This window comes from Alligator sinensis, unplaced genomic scaffold (assembly GCF_000455745.1).
Source record: "Alligator sinensis unplaced genomic scaffold, ASM45574v1 scaffold1216_1, whole genome shotgun sequence".
Lineage (NCBI taxonomy): Eukaryota > Metazoa > Chordata > Crocodylia > Alligatoridae > Alligator > Alligator sinensis.
In genome coordinates this window covers 1,906,415-1,919,530 of record NW_005842018.1, presented here as the reverse complement: position 1 = coordinate 1,919,530, position 13,116 = coordinate 1,906,415, and the positions used below count along the sequence as shown (strand labels likewise).

The window sequence follows — 13,116 nt, the reverse complement described above, 5'->3', positions numbered from 1 at the left end:
GCGCCTCCGCCTCCTCCCGCCAGCGGGACTCCCAGCCGCTCCCACAATGCACCGGGCCCGGGCTCCCTCCGCGCCGCCTGAACAGAAATGCCGCCGCCGCCGCCGCCAGGCGCGAGGGGGTTAACGCCCCCCCCGCGGGGGCCGCGGCCGAGCGGGGGCCTTTAAGGGCGGACACCTGCCTTTAAGGTGAGGGGAGAGCCGAGCAGCGCGCGCTATAGCGGGGCCGCCCCTCGGGGCGGGGAGCCGAGGGGACCACCCCCTCCCCAGCCCCGCCATCGGGGCGGAGCCGTGGCCCGCGCCTCGTGTCGTCACGCGGCCGTTGGGGATCTCCGTCCCCCCCACCAGGGACCACATCCCCTGCTCTGCTTTCTGCTCCCTGCCCTGTGCATCTTGTCTGCTTTTTGCTCCCTTTCACAGTGCACCCTGCCCCATCTGCTGCTCTGCTTTCTGCTCCTTGCCCTGTGCATCTTGTCTGGCCTTCAGCTCTGCTTTCTGCTCCCTTTCCCTGTGCACCCTGCCCCATCTGCTGCTCTGCTTTCTGCTCCTTGCCCTGTGCATCTTGTCTGGCCTTCAGCTCTGCTTTCTGCTCCCTTTCCCTGTGCACCCTGCCCCATCTGCTGCTCTGCTTTCTGCTCCTTGCCCTGTGCATCTTGTCTGGCCTTCAGCTCTGCTTTCTGCTCCCTTTCCCTGTGCACCCTGCCCCATCTGCTGCTCTGCTTTCTGCTTCCCTATCCTGTGCATCCGGTCTGGCCCATGGCTCTGCTTTCTGCTCCCCACCCAATCCACTGCTCTGCTTTCTGCTCCATGCCCAGTCTGCTGCTCTGCTTTCTGCTTCCCTTCCCTGTGTGTCCTGTCTGACCCACTGCTCTGCTCTCTGCTTCCCTACCTCATGCGTCCTGTCTGACCCACTGCTCTGCTTTCTGCTTCCCTTCCCTGCGCGCCCTGCCCGATCTGCTGCTCTTAGCGTGGCTGACCGTCCAGGATTGCCCTGGCGTCTCCAGGAACGAGAGAGAAATCTCTTGGAGGCTGCTGAGAGGTAAATGATGGGGGGTGTTCATTAAAATAAGTATGAAATGTTGAATCCGATTTATGCAGTAGTCCAGTGGGTTTTTTAAAGGTAACAGGAACATGCGTTTGCCTCCCTGACGTAAAGCCTACGCACTGTAATGTGTAACTGATCTACATGAGCTCACGGGCACGCTGGCGTTCCAGAAACCTCCCGGAATAGATTCGAACAGAGTTGGCAATCCTCGCTGCTCTGCTTGCTGCCCGGTCTGCTCTGCTTTCTGATCCCTGCTCTGTCGGCCCCTGTGCTGCCTGCTCCCTCCGGGATCTGCCACATGCCACGCGCAGGCTTCCCTTGCCACCTGTGGGACCTGTGCCACAGGTTGGCCGCCCTGGCCTGGCGCATGCAGTTTGAACTGTAGACTCATGACTGTCAGCCCCTTGCTGTAGGCGGCAGGTGTGCTTCAAACCTTAGACCTAGCAAAAATGCCTTCCACCACAAACTACTAGATATCGTTAGCCTTGGGAGAGGTTTTGTGACCAGCATTACTTCTCCCTCTGCATTTGTTCACGTGTTTTTTGCATAGATTGTGATAGACCAGAGTCAGTTTTGTGTTTACATTAAAGTTTGCTTTCCCTTGTGATTTTTGTGTGGGCTAGTCCACTGCACTTTGGGGCTTGCAAAAACACTGCAGGGGTATGTTTAAGCCCAAACATGAAAAGTAGAAGCAGTTCTTTTTTAATCTCCAGTTAGGCACCTAATAGTATGGTTAGTCATGTACTCTTTGGGGCACAGTGTATCTATAATGCACTAAAACTCCTGTATGGATGAAGCAGGGAGTAGTTTTAACACCTTTTGGGTGGTAGCGGTCAAGTAAAGGAATGAGCACAGAACTGATCTCAACCAGCTAACAAAATGAAAACTTGTCTGTCTACACTAGGATACTATTACAGGGGTAATGTGGGTCCTGGACCAGTTGGAGCAATGTCTCGGACTGGCCAGGACAGGCGCGCATCTCAAGCCCAGTGCATGGGACTGGTCCAGCCATGCATAGATCGACTCAGACCCAGGGCAGCACCAGGGGCTGGATGACGGGGCTCTGCAGGCCAAATCCAGCCCATGGGCCGTACTGTTGACTCACCTAGCCTAAAAGATGCTTTAAAATCCAGTCCTGCAAACTTTACCAAGCTGATCCAGACCAGGGGGAACGCGTGCTTTAAAAAAGACTTTGCTAATGTAGAGTACCAATCAAAAAACCTGCAATTCCTGTCCTGTGGGAAATTCTGAGAATTTGGCACTTTGTTTTATCATAAACTGGGTTGAAAAGTAAAATCTCTGAATTTTTCATGAAATGAAAGTCTGAATATATTATTTCTACAGTTATCAAACTTCCATTTCAATACTAAAAAGTTTTAATTCAATAAGATCAAATGATTTGATTTTTTTCATCTGGATTTTTTTATTAAATAATAATGAGAAGCAAAAAGTTAATGCTGAAATTAACGTGGTCAAAAGTTAGCATCTTATGTGTGGGGAAAAAATGTGCCGTCAGATAATTTTTTTATTTGCTTACGTGGCTTAACTAAATTTTTTTTAACTGCTACTGTAGGCAAGGCAAATTTGTAGTTTAATATGTAGTAGCTGGCCATTTTGTAGCCTAAACTTTTCCACCACCCCAGCTAATGTGTGCTAAACTACAATTTGCCTGGCTGAAAATATTTTTACATGACACTATGCCAGTGCAGACAAGCCCACCGAGTTTTTAATAGAACGACTTGGTTCAACAGTGCCTGTGGGGTTGGATTGTTAAGGCACGATGGGAGCTTTTGCCCAAGTAGGCTGTGTCCACACAAGCGTGGACGTTTGTTTCCCCAGGGACAAAAAGCAGTGGCACATCTTGTGCTGCTGCTAGTTGTCTACAGGAAACACCTGTGCCACGCACCCTCTGGCTCCCCGGTTACCCCAGGTCGGGTAGGGGATGTTGGGGCCAGCAACCGTGCTGGCCCCAGCAGCCTTCCCCAGGGGCCTTGGGCTCCTGCTGCTTGGAGCCTGGCCGGCAGCTGGTGTGTGGCACCAGCCAGCCAGGCTCCTGTTTTGGGCGGTGCACACTGCCCATTTGCACTGCCCTGCTTTTTTTGCATGAGTTTTTTAACCCCAGGATCTTCTAAGGTCAAAAAAACTCACCCCACACTGCTACCTTGCAGTGTGGGGAACACCTGAATTGCAATGTGTGGCGCTGGGCAGACAGGTCTGTGGCGCCATGTACTGCACGGCCACGCTCATCTGGACATGGCTGTAGAGGATTGGGTTTTTAATTTAATTTCAAATGGAAAAGTTGACCTCTGTGGGGATGGGTCTGGTGTACAAGCCTAGGTAGAAGAAAATATACTGTTGTAGACTTTTTTAAAGATTTATTAACAAAATCTCAAACATTTCATTGATTATTTGCTGTTTTCTTGGTTTTTATAGAGCATCTGGCTACCTGGGCAGGGTGATACCTTGGAGACTAACTGGTTCAGAGAGGCATGAGCTCTTGTATAGGCAACAACCTACTTTATCGGATGCTATGAATGTGCAATCTGAAGTCTCCCATCCTGAGACTGAGATAGCCTACAACTTTCTGCCAGAAAACATGTGATGATTTAACCAGGCAGTTTAAATCATTCTAACAGTAACACATCCTCTTCCTCACTTAGTCTGCCTCTTGACTCTGCGTCATCTGAAAACTGAGCAAAGAAATTATAAACATAATCGAGATTATTGATAATTCACGTTACTGGAGCAATAAACAACTCTTGGTCCTGCTACCAATGTCCCAATTGACTGGATCTCCCTAGTAAGAGCTGACTTTTTGAGATCAGTCAGTGAGCCAGTTTTTAATCTGGTAATCTGCCTTGTTACTTACAGTGCAAGTCTCTGAGTCTGCGTAATTTCTAAATAAGACAACGTTTGAAGAAGAATTAAACCACAGCAAAACAAAAGGTAAGTTCTGAAAGATGGCACCCACGCAGGCCTTTAACGAGCTTCACCCTCTGTGCACTAACATGTGTTCAGTCTTTCCAGCTTTGTTTTTCTTAGTATCCTTATACAAATAAGCCATACATTAGCAGAAATCCATTCAGGGACCTGTATTAAGATTTTTGCTAAAATCAATTTGACATGTTGGAACCTGAAATAATAAAAAGGGCTTAGGTTTGAGAGCCTCTTCAGTTTGTTCTTACACCTCAAACGCTTGTAAAAATGCATGTGAAAGAAATATATATATGAGACACTGAGCACCTTCAGTTCCAGCCAACTTATGTGACACAGCATCTAGCAGGATCAGGCCCAGCACCAGCGCAGTCACTCACAAAGAGTAATTATAAACTGAAAAGAAAAACAATTTAATTCCTTCGTTTTCCACTTTCTTTTAGACAAGACTCTTTTCCAAGACAGTTATATATAAACTAAGAGAACCCATTCACTTTGCTTAAAACTTGTCTTGTAACAAGTTTTCTTCACAAAATGGGATATTTTCTTGTTATGGATAGCATAGGGCCCAATTTGGTAACTGTTGAATAGATTAGAAAGGCAGCTAGCATATTGTAATGTGCAACTAAGTACCTAATTAAGTAATTGCCTGTTAATTCAAAGAGTGGCTTTTGTGTAACTGTCTTGGAAAAAAGTCTTGTCTAAAAGTAAGTAGAAAATGAAGGAATTAAATTGTTTTTCTTTTCAGTTTATAATTACTCTTTGTGAGTGACTGCGCTGGTGCTGGGCCTGATCCTGCTAGATGCTGTGTCACATAAGTTGGCTGGAACTGGAGGTGCTCAGTGTCTCCTAGGATCAGCCGCCATGAGAAAGGAAGGCACTAATACTGAGTACACTCTGTTGCTTTGCAAACTCCCCTGTCAGATACTTTATGCTTGGCTTGCCAGACTTTGGCGTTTCAGCCTTAACTTTCTCTTGAGCAGACATAACCAATTTGAATGAACGTGGTCATGACATGGATCGGGGATGTCAAACATGTTCTGTGGGGTTCCCAGACGGATCAGGAATTTGGAGCCCTGTTGGGGGATGCATGTTGGCGATGGGAGCTGAACAACAGGTGCATTAACCAGAGGTGCTGTATCTAGCTTGCAAGGAGCATTATGCTTCAAGGAGGGATGAGTTCGACACTCCTGATATAGACAGAGAGGGACTAAGATGGACAATGTCAATCTCTTCTGACCCATAATTATGACTGATATCTCCAAGCATACTTATTGAAGAGGAAGCAGGGTATGATTTGAGCTTACCTAGGAGGTCTATTGTAAACGCTGACCCAGTGCTATTTTTGTATTTGATTTTACAGGATATGTACATGTTTTAGTCGATACTTCTAATGATATCTAAAAAAAAGCCTCATCAGTGTTCTCAGGTATCCAGGTTGTAGCCATATTGGTTTAGAGGAAAAGGCAATCAGGACTCGTAGTAGAGATGATATCTTTTATTAGACCAAAAAGCTTACAATTAAAGAATTTTTTTTGCAAAAATCTTGTTGGTTTAATAAAAGATATAATCTCTACTATGCGTCCTGATTGTCATTAGTGTTGTGGGAGGTAACCAATGCACTAAACTCGCTCTCTGACTTTTTGCTATTGACAGTATTGCTGAGCCCCACATTTGAAAATCATGAGTCTGGTCCCAAAGAAAACAACCCCTGATTATTTTTTTTTTTTTAACCAACTAATACATTTAGATATTTTGCCCTCTGGTTTCTGAGCTTTTAGGGAGCAAGTATATCACATTTTCAGTTTTTCTTTAGAGCCATGTGCCCAAGTGGGAAAGAGCAGTTTTCTTGGTTTTCTTTGAATCATGAAAGTCGAGATGTTCCGGCAGTATGTTTCCAGCAGGTAATGCTTTAAAAGAAAGTTTCACTTACTGTGAGACAGTCAGATGGTGAAAGTTGGCAGTGCTGCACACCTTGCTTTTCTGAAAAGTTCACCAGTTTGCTGCGTCCTTGTGGCATTGTTCGGCCAAGTGCACTATTAATGCAGTGTTAAACACCAAGGTTGCAATGGTCTTTACCTTGCTATACTTTGTTGGGACTGAGGAGCTGATTTCTAGGCATAAAGATTTACTAGATACAGGACAATTGATGCAGGATGAAACTGGGAAGCAACCAGTAGGTGTGCCCGGGGGTCTTTCAGGGGAGGTCTGGCTGAGAGAAGGGAACTGAAGGGAGGGAAGACAAGCTGGGATCCCATGGCGGAGGCAGGGCAGAGGGGTTAAAAGTAACAGGTGTTTGGGTGAACAAGCTGAATGGGAAACTTTCCTCTCTTAAACTGCTGTTGCCCCATTCTCTCTCTCTGCCTTGAGCCAGCTGGTCACTACCATCTCCCATGGGTGACATCAGGGGTGCACTGAGAACAGAGAGGATGGGCTCCTTGTGCAGGCATTGCATTGGCACTTGGTAGCTGGAAGGAGTTAACTGTTACTGTATGGAAATCCCTGCTGGGCATAACACTTCCCATTTGATATCATACACGGAAGAAGTTAACACAAAAAACAAGCCAGGAGGTTCCAGCAAGCCAAACCTTGGGTAGAGATTCCTCAGCCTGCCCCACAAGGTGCATCAGCCACTAGCACGTCCTAGGGCATGCCAGTCCTAGCTTTCTGAGAGGCTTAGCCTTTCATGTGTGCTGGGCACAGAGAGAGAAACAGGAACTGGGGCATGCAGAGAAATTGAATCTGCATTGGTATGTGTGTTTTCTTATTGTCAAGAATGTAAATAATACATACCACAAGATTTTCAGGTCCTTCCACCTGTACTTTAGGCCTCATAGCTGGGCAAAGCCTGTAATGAACTATTCCGGTGGTGAGCAGGTTTGGTTTGTGGTGTTGCTGTGCTGCCAGCCAGAGAAAAGGAGGAGGAATCCCTGGGAGTAGTGCAAAGGTTGCTGTTCCTGCCCTTTGCCAAGATCTGTGAGTTTAGGGTAGTGATCCTCAACCAGGGACAGATCCTTTGAATGGTGCTGCAACGTGTGGGATGTATATGCACAGGGTCAAGATGGTTTGTGACTGGCTGCTCCCCCATTCCCACTGCCTGGCCCCTGTGCAAGGAGATAAGCACTGCGATATATAAATGAGTTTTTGAAATGGGGTGCTGCTCAATTCACAACAGTTCCAGAGGAGTGGCTTGAGTTTAAGAAGGTGGAGAACCGCTGGCTTAGGGATTTGGGACTTTGCAAACTCCCTTCCCGATAGAAAATTTCAGGAAATTAGAAGGAACTTCTGTATTGGAAAAAAAATGTGTTAGAAGTATGTACCACACAAATGCATTTAAACAACATAGAGACTGAAGGATTACATACTTGGAAGGCAGGAAATGCCACCCTAAGATTGCATAAGATTTTTTTTTTTTTTTTAAGATTTCTTTCTCTAGGATTTCAGAGCTGTCTGGCCTGCGAAAATCTGACTGTAGCATGTATAAATTCTGTGATCTGGAATTATTTGGTTACAAGCCATATAATGCTCTTTTCTATGCAATCTAATTAAGTGTGGAAAAGATACTGTCTCCTGCAATGCTACATGACTACTTGACTGCATTAAAGAAGGGTTGCCTTCTGCACGCTTTCCCAAGCGTGCAAGAGCCCTTCTGAACTTTGCACAACGTCTGCAGAGAGGGAGTTTCTTACGTTTCTCTCTAATGATTCTGAGGATTTGTTTTTCAGCAGTTCCTAATTCCTTTTGCCAAGTACATTACCCTGTGTAGACCCAAGTTAAATTTAAGCAGTGCTTTCTGGTCAATTTAGGCCTCGAATTTAGGTTATATAACGTCTATGTTTACAAAACCTAGTGTTTCCATTGTGTTTCTTAAATGTCAGTGGAAACTATTTTTTTTAATAAAACATCTAAACAGTCCCCTGCATTGCTTGGAACTAATATGCTGCAGCATCCTGCAAACATCTAACTGAAAATACAGCCAGTTAGAACCAGGACTATAAGCAAAAGAAACAGCAATCATTCACATTTCTAAATCCAAGCTGAGAACGAAAATAATGAAAAATGCTATTAAACCCCAATTCTGCAAAATTTAAGTCCACCATCTTCAATGGACTATTCTTGTCTTTACAGTTACGCCTGTACTTAAGATCTTTTGGGGTTGGCTCCTGACATATTAAAAAAAAAAAAAAATCACATCTCGTTAAGTGTGATTAGTGTGGGTTTTTTTAAACACATGAATTTGAACCTGAATGTGCCTGTCTAACCTGTTGTGCAGCACAAACTCAGCATGGAGTTTCTCACAATCATCTCCAGTTTTCACTCACTAAAATAAACTTGTGTTGTTGTCACCTTTCACCACCTCACTTTCTACTTCCTCTTACACGTCATTAATATACCCTGCTAAATAGCCCTGATCCACACACCAGTCTCTTGCATGCCTCAATATTTACTTCTCTTTGCTCAGAGGAACTGATGTGTGTTATGACTCTTCTATCACTTGCCCAGGACTTTGCCACTTACCCTACACTTTTTAGTGAAGTAAGTTGTTTTTCTTAATAGTCTCTTCTGCAGGACTTTATCAAAAGCCTTTTGAAAGTGTAAGTAAATGTTATCTGACAGGTCACTTTTAACCGCTTGTGAACTGCTTGTGTGAACTTCTCCCCCAGTGTATCGTAAAAATGTAAAGAGGTGCAATTCTCTAATACAGAAGCTGTGCTTACGTTTCTTTTGCAGACAAGCGTATGTATCTAAGTGTTGTGTTCCTCTCTTCTCTTGATTCCCTCAGCCCACGGATAGAACATTTAGATCTTGCAACTGTTCTCATTTTGCAGCCAGGTTTACTTCCCTGCCATATCTGTCTGCTTTCGTTCCACATCCATACCTCGCTCCCAGAGATACTGCTTTAGCACCCGTTACTGTATTATCCCCATTTTAGAGATGGGGAAGTGAGGCAAAGATTGCATGACTTGCCCGCAGTAAAGAAAAGGGCCCTCATTTTCAAGTCCAGGCAGATACTTTGACTATTGCACCATCTTTCCTCTCTTTTTTTCCCCGTCCTCAAATACATGGTTTTCACTTCTTGGTTACCAGCTGCTGCTGCTGTTTCTGTAACTCTTAGTCCTTTTCTTTACAGAAGACCTGTCACCTGAGTTTTTCATTGTCTAAGGTCCAGTGAACAGGGCACTGGACTGGGATTTAATAGTCTTGGGTTCTTTCCCTGACCTCTCATGCAATGCTGGGCAAGTCCTTTCTTGACCCTCATTTGAAACCACAAGTCTAGAGCATGACTACACACCTGTGAAACTTAGTCCAGGTTACATCTGTCTATGTGTGTTCACTAGTCTTGCTGCATACTGTATTTTAGTTCCTGCTCCCACACTTTGGTAATTTTTTGGCTTTGATGTATTTATTCTTTCCCCTCCTACAGTTATCATGACAGTTGTAAATGGTGTGGTCACTTCATGCTCTGATCTGGTCAAATCTCACAAGCAGGGGCAGATCAGGAAGTGGTGTAGTGCTGCATTTGCCAGCCTTCCTCCTCCCTGCCCTGGCTCTCCCTGGTTCTCCCAAGTGTTCCCTGCCAGCCTCAGAGAAGGCACAGGGAGGGGTGGGGGGGATCCCATTTGTGGCTGCCACTGTGAGCACCCAAACCCAGCACCCCAGCCAGTCACAAGTGGGGCAGCCGTGGCAGTGGGTGAGTCTCCCCTTCCAGCTCCCAGAGGTGTAAGTAGAGGGGAAAGGAGGGAAGAGAAGGGGGGAGATTCTTACCTGATTCAGAGACTTAAGAAGAGGTCCCAGCTGCTGCTGCTGCAACATGTTTGGTCTGTCCAGGCTGTGGGGGGTGGAGGAAATCTGAGGGGGGGGTCTTACAGCCTGCAGTGCTGGTCACCCTTTTTCAGAATCCTGGATCTGCCTATGCACACGAGTAAGGCAGATTTGGGCCAGTGTATGAACAAGAGCATGCCCTGGAAAACCCAGTAGGCTGCAGGACCCAGCTCAGTGAATGCAGTAGCAACTACCTTTCCTCAGAACTCCCCAGGATGGTGGTTGGTGTGAGGTTTGACAGTCCATCCTGTGCACAAAACAGGAAACAGGTTCTTGGAGTCTTCTGACATGTGCCAGTGTTTAGCGTCCCACTAAAATTCTGGGTTCAGCAACTGTGGGCAAGTGCTTTGTCACCATGTACACATGACAAACATTTTCTTTCTGTGGCTTAATAGTGTCACACAATGCATGTCCATAAGGTTTGGGGGTTTCAAATGAGTTTTTGCAACATTGCAGACTAAGCTATGTCCCCATATAGTTTAGTTTGCATTGTTGCTACCTGTAACATTGCAGCCTTTAATCTGACAGTTTACTCCCTGGCTATGGGAGAGGTGACTAGGTGTGCTGGCAGCCTGAGAAAGCAGCAGGGACGGTGCACAGGGTGCTGGAAACCCGGGTGGATTTGGGGAAGCTCAGGCTCAGTGGGCTTCTAGCACCCCATGCACTGTCCCTGCTGCCTTCTCTGGCCACTAGCACACCCAGCTGCCCTTCTGCTGCCTGCCTGTGTTGCCCCAGGGGCAAGCCAACCTGTTCCCAGCTGGTCCCAGGTGGTGGGCATAGTGCACAAGGTGCTAGAAGCCCCAGTAGGCTTGGGGAAGAGTTGAATCTGGCTGGGTACTGCCTCCAAGCTGGGGCACCAAGCACCCAGCCTGCTGGCAACCCACCCAGGGGGCGCTGCCACCACAGAGGGAAGGACCAGGGCTCCCCCGCAGCTCAGTTCAGGGGCTGCTTGGCCCATTGGTAGCTCGCACCCACCCCTGGCCACAGGCAGGCTTTGTCGGGGGAAAAAAAAACCTCAAAGCATTGGGCCCCTTGCTATAACAGTGACAGAAGCCCCTAAATTAAAATGGTGGGTTTCAATTAAAAATCTACTGTTTCAATTTAGGGTACACAGAATAAAACCCTGAGGCCTAAACCCCTGTCACATGTACAAGCACCCTACATTTTGCTGTCTGAAGCATATACTGGGTCTGGCATCCTACCCTCAATTTGCCATTGCATGGTGTGGCAGCTCTTATCACAGCATAGAACCATCTGCTTCCCCATCCAATATTGGACAAGAACTACAGTAAATGTGGACATGGGCTTCAGAGCCTCATTTTACCATCTATCTGACAGCTGCATCCCGAGGGGCATGCCCCTGAACCTGCCGAGATCTTACTAGAGGGGGTTTTGAAATGGATTCAGGGGTTCATTTTTACAGACAAGATGTTGGCACCAGCAAGGATTATAAATATGTGTATGGATACTACATATCGATCCAAGATCTCACAGTTCAACTCCCAGCCAAAAAATCACCATAACAAAAAAATCTCCAAACCCAATTATTTACAAAGCTTCTGTTAGCCAGGAGGCTGGTTTAAGCCTAATTGAAAGCGGAGGATATATAACCACTGCCCTTGATTCAGGATAAAATGTTCGAGACAACCAAGCTCCTTTATGGAACAGGTAGTTGAAATAATAGGAGCTACTGCCCAAAACATGCTGTACAGGACTGGTAGGAAACAGAATCAGGCTGCTGCAGGTGTCATTTGTGACCCTGAGATGAAGTGAAGGACTTGTCTACACTGGGAAGTTGTGTGGTGAAGCAAGCAAGGCTATAAATTTATACTCCCCTAGCTACTCAGTATTGCCTTTCTAGGGGCATGTCTATGCGAGACATTTACTGCACAACAGACTAATTAGTTGCACAGTAAATGCACGTCTACCTGTGCACTCCTATTGATTGAATCACGTGGAGTAAATTAGGAGGCAGGAGTAAATTAAATTAACTCTGCACTGGGATAGTACTTGTACTCCGCAGCAGCACATGTGTAGACACTGCCCTGACTGGCTAGGGCACAAAGGTGCTTCAGTGCTGGGGCTGCCTGTCAGCTAGCCCTACACTAAAGCACCCTCATGCCCCAGCCAGCCCCTTTGCAGCACATAGAGCTGAGTTGGAGCAGCCCTGGGCTGGTAGGTTAACCCATTGGGTCTGCTCCAATTCAACTCAATGTGTATCACTGCCAGACACACGTGCAAACAGCGTGCCTGGGAACAATAAACTCTGGAGCAATAAGCTCAAAGGCTAGGGACAGACATTCAAAAAGCCTGAGGCTGAATTGATTCAATCTTTGCAGGTTAGTCTAACCTGGCTAGGCTAAATCAGTTTGTAACCATACAGACATCCCAGACATGCAAGCACATGCCTGCAGTGGCTCAGGCTAGAAGCCGGGGGGTGCTAGAGCAGCTCTTCCTTCCCTTTCACAGGGCTGAGCTGAGGGAGGCATGGCCAGGCCCTTGTAGGATTAGGGAGGGGTTCCCCACCTCCTCATAACAGCATTTATCATCTCTGTTATCAATTTATTACCCCATCAGAAAACAAAACAGCCTCTCTGGTTAGTTCAAGCTCTTCTTAAACAAAGAAGGAAGAGAGGGACGTTACCAGCTGAGCTGTTGATTAACTCCAAAAAGCCCTAAATTGATGCTGCTGTCTGCCACAGCATGGACCATAGCCAGCATGTGGTCTGCTAGCTAATTCTGAGGTATCTGCATAAGGCAGGCGGGATGGGGGATCCCTGCTTAGCAGGGAGTGGTGAGGGGAGGTGGAGAGCAGGAGGAAGCCAGGCAGTTCTGCTCTGCCTGCAAGTCTCTGCTGGAGCTGCAGCCAGGGAGCAGAGGGGAGGGGCCAGCCCTGCTGTGGAACAGAGCCCCGCCCAGCCCAGAGAGCATGCTGGGATGCTGGGGGAGTCTGGTTTATCTTAAACCAGCAAGGGTCTGGGACAGAAATTAAACTAGTTTGACCCAAATCAGTTAAGTCGGATACTACATTCAACCAGGCTTATCTCAAGCCGTTTTCAGCCATTTTCAAACTGGTTTATGTGCACTGAACATCTGTTCTGTTACAGGTTGAAAGTGAATTAAGCTTCCCCTTACTAATTTCTCATGGGGAATTAATGCCAGGTAGCAAATGTGCTATGAATGCATACCCTCAATGACCTCACCATAATTCCCTTATGTAGGTGAGCCACAAGAGAAAGAGCATGCTATTGGGTTTAGTGTTAACTGGAAACGGGCTTGGAATTGTGGGCCAAGGGTCTTTAGCAATTTGATTCCTG

General features: G+C 46.6%; 1 long non-coding RNA gene across 2 annotated transcripts in view; it reads left to right on the top strand.

Annotated features, from left to right (window-relative positions):
- The first annotated feature begins 607 nt into the window (after positions 1–607).
- The window catches only part of LOC102370789, a 29,478-nt gene continuing 16,969 nt past the window's right edge, over positions 608–13,116 (top strand). For both annotated transcript variants that reach the window (XR_323647.2, XR_003093695.1), the window contains exons 1-2: positions 608–1,036; positions 3,914–3,988. This is a non-coding gene — a long non-coding RNA (uncharacterized LOC102370789). The remainder of the gene's footprint in view (positions 1,037–3,913; positions 3,989–13,116) is intronic.